This window comes from Periplaneta americana, chromosome 11 (assembly GCF_040183065.1).
Source record: "Periplaneta americana isolate PAMFEO1 chromosome 11, P.americana_PAMFEO1_priV1, whole genome shotgun sequence".
Classification (NCBI taxonomy): Eukaryota; Metazoa; Arthropoda; class Insecta; order Blattodea; family Blattidae; genus Periplaneta; species Periplaneta americana.
Genome location: NC_091127.1, coordinates 150,628,042 through 150,634,041, shown reverse-complemented (window position 1 = coordinate 150,634,041; position 6,000 = coordinate 150,628,042).

Sequence of the window (6,000 nt, the reverse complement as noted above, 5' to 3'; positions counted from 1 at the left end):
TAGACTATAATAAGCACCAGTCCAAGTTTTTCCACTAAAAAGTAAAAAAAAAAATATCATCAGCATACGAATATAAATCACCTTCATATTCCAACATTATATATTTAAATTCAACTGTTAGTAATACTTTGTTTCATGTCTGTGTTCATTTTAGGGGTAATTTTTCAAAATCATTGTCTGGGATGTAAAGTAGGATGTTTCGAAAGTGATCATTCTCAAATAAGTGAAGATGCAAGTCTTTATGTCTTAGGTGAAGAATCGGTAGAACGGAGCAAAATTCTCTTCGGTACCGGCACTCGAACCCGGGTTTCCAGCTTTACGTGCTGGCGTTTTATCCACTAAGCCACGCCAGATTCCAGTTCCGATGCTGGATTGAATCCCTCTCATTTTAAGTTCTCCCTTTGTTGGCCTACTCTCATGTACCGTGTCACAGTATGTGAGATAGTAGATGCAATGTCCAACCACAAGTACAGAGGTGCACTCATTACGAGTGACTAAGTGGCCGGGGTCCGACGGAACATGGCGCCGTCACAAAGTGATTACTTACACTTTATCATATTACTATGATGTACCGAATTTCTATTATTTTGACACTGTATGAATTTTTTATTGGAATTGAACACTCTAAATCTTGAACAATAGTTAAGCTTTTTGAACTTTTTTTCCATTACTAATTTTTAAAAAATTCCAACACAACGTTTCGAAGAGTGGATCTCTCTTCGTCATCAGGTGACAACCTACTGTGAATATCGTTACGAACAGCTAGCCTGTCTGGCTGATCAGTAATAAATACGAGAAAACACCTAATAAATAAACAAAATTATAATTCCTCAAATCTTGCACGTGGATTCATCTTCTCCCGAAAACAAGATTTGAATTAAATATTGACATAGCATAGGCCTATATCGTTGATCTGTTGTATTCAAGCAACAATTGAGGAGATATTAATAGTAAGGAAAATGTAATGTTAACACCAATTCGGTTTTTTTGTCTAATGTACGACAGTAAACTGCGAGAACTATGAAGAAAATGTTTTATTGCAATTCACAGCTCGGTATTCACTGTTTGCTTTAGTAAATCTAGAAGCAAGACTCTGAAGCGTGAGGCAGCACAGACAAATGGGGGAGGTTGTTTAATATTTGAGCTGACGTTTTCATCTGCTCGCAGTGGCTGAATTCATTTCAGATATTGTAGTAATGAATGCATGGCAGCGGTCTGAGGTCACGCAGGCGTAAAATGTGCAACACAGACATGCAAACGTTAATAGCTGCCGAGCGATGCAATCGTTTGGTAAAATGGTGAAGTCTATAATTATTATTTACTAGCCGTACCCGTGCGCTCCGCTGCACCCGTTAGAAATAAATATAAAGTAATTACATAATTAAAATAGGACATTTGATCCAAGAAACATTCGTGTTTCATAGAAGGATAAATCGTTTAATATGTTACTTAATTTAAATTGCATCCAAATAATTAAAATGCGATCATTTTGGTCCAGAGACACTCATTTGGTGCAATGACAATTCCTTTAACATGTTTCTTAATTTTTATTACATGCAACCATAGTTTAATGAAGATTGACATAATTTAGATTTAATGTGTATATTTTATTTTACTTGTTATAGGTTTCCATTGAATTATGGTAATAACTTAATTTTAACCCTTGTTTTCTACGTATTCAGTAAATGGCGCTTGGCCCACTATGGTTCTGAACCCTTCAAATAACTTAAATTATATTATATTATATTATATTATATTATATTATATTATATTATATTATATTATATTATATTATATTATATCAGAAGTTACTGTAATAACATTATAGCATTAGTCCATCTAGAGAAACTACAATTTCCAATGGTGAAACAATAATTAATGATACAAATCGGTTAATTTAGCTTCATACAAACACAGAAACATTCTCTGTAGGCTATCTTTCATAGCTTTCGATTGTTGCTGTCCAAGGCCCCTTATAGACGAAGTCATTTGTTTTTTAATTCATTACACGGCCTTAGATGGCAGTTATTTTAATTTTAAAACTCATTTATCTCATTAAATATCAGTCCTATAAAAATTTTTCAAGGAATAAAACTTATCGCAAATTATTTTTAAAGAAACTTTTGTTTTGTAATATTTTTCACAAAAATCAATAATAAGCGAGATATTTCGATTTATTTAATTCTGGCCCCCTTATAACCCCCCTTTTAAATAATGTATTTTGAATGCCATATAGCTTAAAATCTAAGTTACAACGAACTTAATTTATATTCCAATTTTCATCGAAATCCGTTCAGCCATTATCGCGTGAAAAGGTAACAAACATACAGACAGACAGACAGACAGACATACAAACAAAAATGTCAAAAAAGCGATTTTCGGTTTCAGGGTGGTTAATTATATATGTTAGGACCAATTATTTTTGGAAAATCGAAAATTACCAGAAAATTTTCGGCTACGGATTTATTATTAGTATAGATTTATACTGGGGATTGTTCCTCGGTCAAACCTTTTCTTTATTTTTTGTTTTTATATACAAACAATTTGTAAAATAAGAAACGATTTTTAATGATTTATTAAACATTTTAATTGATTGATTGTAAATTAGATTTATACTAGTGGCTTGTGCAGCAAATGCTGCAAACTAAGCTCATTAGACATTCAAGTAAACATTTTTCCGATTTATTTTCAATGAATAATATCAGACATTCTGAAAGTTATTTGCTTCCATAATAATGAAACATACTCCCTCTGAATGTTTTTTATGCCAAATACTTTTTCTTGAATCTATCCACCTTCAGTTTTTTAGTTTGAACGCGAAAACGCAAGTAACAATGTTAGGACGATCAGTCGGTTTTTCATGTGGGAGTAAAGCAGTAGCTATTTCAGATCATTGCGGATTGTAGGTGAAAGTTAAAAAAAAGTCAGGCTTACTATGCTTTCGAACAATAGACATAGCATCTTGGTATAGCTGCTGCATGTTTCGTAAATGTAGAGGGTAAAATCATTTTATCCTGCTAAGAGATCTTACTGAAATGATAGGGAGATTACAAAATCTTGTAGGCCTCATATTTTATCAGTAAGTAATACATTTTGGTCTTTCCTTAGGAAATCTAAATTTTGCGCTCTCTCGAGCCAATACTGAAGAAAATCACGCACCACCACACCGCCATTAAATATATGAAAAAGACCAACCCCTCTTGATTAATAACTACAAAAATATTTGATTTTTAATAACAATATTATTATCTTACGTAAGTTTTATAGTTTTCAATAACATATACTATAGGCCTATAGCCGCCACTTAGTAAATTATAGAAATCAAGATCTAATTTAAGATATTCTCTACATCTACTTATATAACCCCAAAACGTTTCACTTTCATATCATCAGTATAGCATTAATAGTATAATTAATGAAAAATAGTCACAGCATGGCATTAACTATAATGGTAATAATGTCATCAAACCACCTCAAGTTTTGTAGATTTTAATATCCAATATACAGCTGTACTCAGAAAATTACACACCACAGAATCGAACCCGTAGGTTCATTTTAATAAGTTAAGTTTTTTATAACAAATTTAATTTGAGCTCTAAATATGTCAGCATTCTTGCAGATCATGGCCTTCGTGTAATATTATTTACTGTAGTGTGTGTTTTGTTTTATTCGGAAATGCAATTAGCTAGTTCTCAAAACTGACGACAGATGGATTTTGGAAAATAGGAAAATTATGTTGAGAAATTGACAATTCACTAAAAACTACTATTATTCTGAAAAACGTTGGGTTCCAAGCTTCAAAATGAGGGGTCATTTATTAAAATCCGTTCAGCCGTTTTCCCGTAATTTCAATTACCAGTTCAAATTATATATATATATATATATATATATATATATATATATATATATATGTTGGGCAAGTGACATGAGATACAAGTCACAACGAGAGTGCTATGTAAACAAATCTTACGAGAACAGTATGTGCATAAAATATTGATGTCTTGCAACAAATGCCTTGTAATAACCCGGAACTATATGAATTCCCTTCACTTAAAATTCTTAGCATTACAAACTTCAGAGCGAACGGTCAACTTCAACAAGCTTTCCCCTTTAAATCCGGAGAACGGAGTCGGTACCAACTGGAGAAGAGACCCCTAGAGTCGTTTCCAAGTTCTAATGTCGACGTTTCCATGTATATTCGTTTCGAACGGAACCCTAGTGACCCAGCTACGTCACCTCAGAGTGGAGGTCATCTTAGGAGACCAATGTTATCGAAAGTTCGATCAGTACGTTTATTGTTGTAAGACGAAGAACCTGTGTCTCTTTTTCCATTGTGGCGTGAGCTTAAGTAACAGAAGAGATAATTTCGGTATGTAGTACGTAGCTATATATTTCTTCACGTAAATTACGATGTTCAAAATGTTATATCTGTATAAGGGTTGCTCCTAAATTGTCGTATATACTTCTCTGTCGAACATTACTAAACCTACTGCTAAGGAAATGGAATTGATGTACTTTATAATTCACAGCCTTATTATTTACTAACAGTTACTATCCCACAAAGTCATTTTTACTTTCTTCTTATTTTCATTCATTCATCCATTTATTTTATTCCATAGATCTTACATGAGCAATGAAGCTTTAAGATGTGGAACAAGTCAAAATTTTACAATATTAAAATTACAATTTTTAAAAAAATTTATAGTTTTACAATTCAGTAATTTTCTACAATTTTTACAATTTTGTGCAATTTTTTACAATATTTTGGCGAGATGTAGTGAGATGAGGTGAGGTCCGAGGATTCGCCAAAATATTACCCGGCATTTGCCTTTTGGTTGGGGAAAACCTCGGAAAAACCCAACCAGGTAATCAAATCAAAGAGGGGTAATCAAATCAAAGGGGTTGATGCCGAGGACTCGCCATAGACCATCCGGCTTCAGTCCCACGGCTGCGAATGCGAACCTTTATTTTTCTCGTTTTTTTTTTTACAGAAATATATTTTCACTTTCTAAACACTTTCTTCATAATCGAAGCCTTTATTTGTTAACCGTTATTTTATCACAAAGCTATTTTCATCTTCTAGACATTTTCTTCATAATCCAGACCTTTACTTCCTTTCCTGTACTCCGTTGTCGGCGAACAAAGTTTTACTCGTACCGGGAGTAGATTTATGTTAAATAGAACACACTGTTTTCTAAATGTTTTATTTAAATATTGTTTCCTTTATATAATGCCTGTTGTTATTCGGTTGAAAATCTTTTATCATCCAGTCTGTTGTCAAAAAATCTGAAAGTTAGAATTCATGAAACAGTTATATTACCGGTTGTTCTGTATGGTTGTGAAACTTGGACTCTCACTTTGAGAGAGGAACATAGGTTAAGGGTGTTTGAGAATAAGGTGCTTAGGAAAATATTTGGGACTAAAAGGGATGAAGTTACAGGAGAATGGAGAAAGTTACACAACGCAGAACTGCATGCATTATATTCTTCACCTGACATAATTAGGAACATTAAGTCTAGACTTTGAGATGGGCAGGGCATGTAGCACGTAAGGGCAAATCCAGAAATGCATATAGAGTGTTAGTTGGGAGGCCGGAGGGAAAAAGACCTTTAGGGAGGCCGAGACGTAGATGGGAAGATAATATTAAATGGATTTAAGGGAGGTGGGATATGATGGTAGAGACTGGATTAATCTCACTCAGGATAGGGACCAATGGCGGGGTTATGTGAGGGCGGCAATGAACCTTCGGGTTCCTTAAAAGCCAGTAAATAAGTAAGTAAGTATTGTTTCCTTTATAGTAATCTTATTATTTTCGGATAAATCTATTTCTGTGACCTATATTTTATTATTGAAGACCTCCCTGTAATAAGAATATAACCTTTCTTTCTTTCTTTCTTTCTTTCTTTCTTTCTTTCTTTACTTTACCTTAGTTTAACCTCTCCCTTTTAGGTTCATTTATACGACCCATGCCACAAGGGCCTTACAGGGCCGCGACCTGTC